Source organism: Theobroma umbraticum, unplaced genomic scaffold (assembly GCF_002168275.2).
Source record: "Theobroma umbraticum cultivar Fairchild unplaced genomic scaffold, ASM216827v3 scaffold_51.0, whole genome shotgun sequence".
Classification (NCBI taxonomy): domain Eukaryota; kingdom Viridiplantae; phylum Streptophyta; class Magnoliopsida; order Malvales; family Malvaceae; genus Theobroma; species Theobroma umbraticum.
In genome coordinates this window covers 8,527,791-8,528,014 of record NW_018397260.1, presented here as the reverse complement: position 1 = coordinate 8,528,014, position 224 = coordinate 8,527,791, and positions in this window count along the sequence as shown.

Here is a 224-nt window from a genome sequence, read left to right as displayed (position 1 = left end):
TTAAGCATTTCAAAATAAAGAAAAAAACATTACATGCATTAAACATTGATCTCGCTGGCCACAAGGCAAAGAGCATTTTTTTTGTGTACACTCAAACCAGGTGTCACATCAAAGTCTAAGTCATCTTTACTCATCCCGGTCGGCATTTCCCATTTAAATTTGTAAAGAATATTAGCAAGGACAAGCTCCACAGTTGCAACTCCCATATGTATTCCAGGACAACC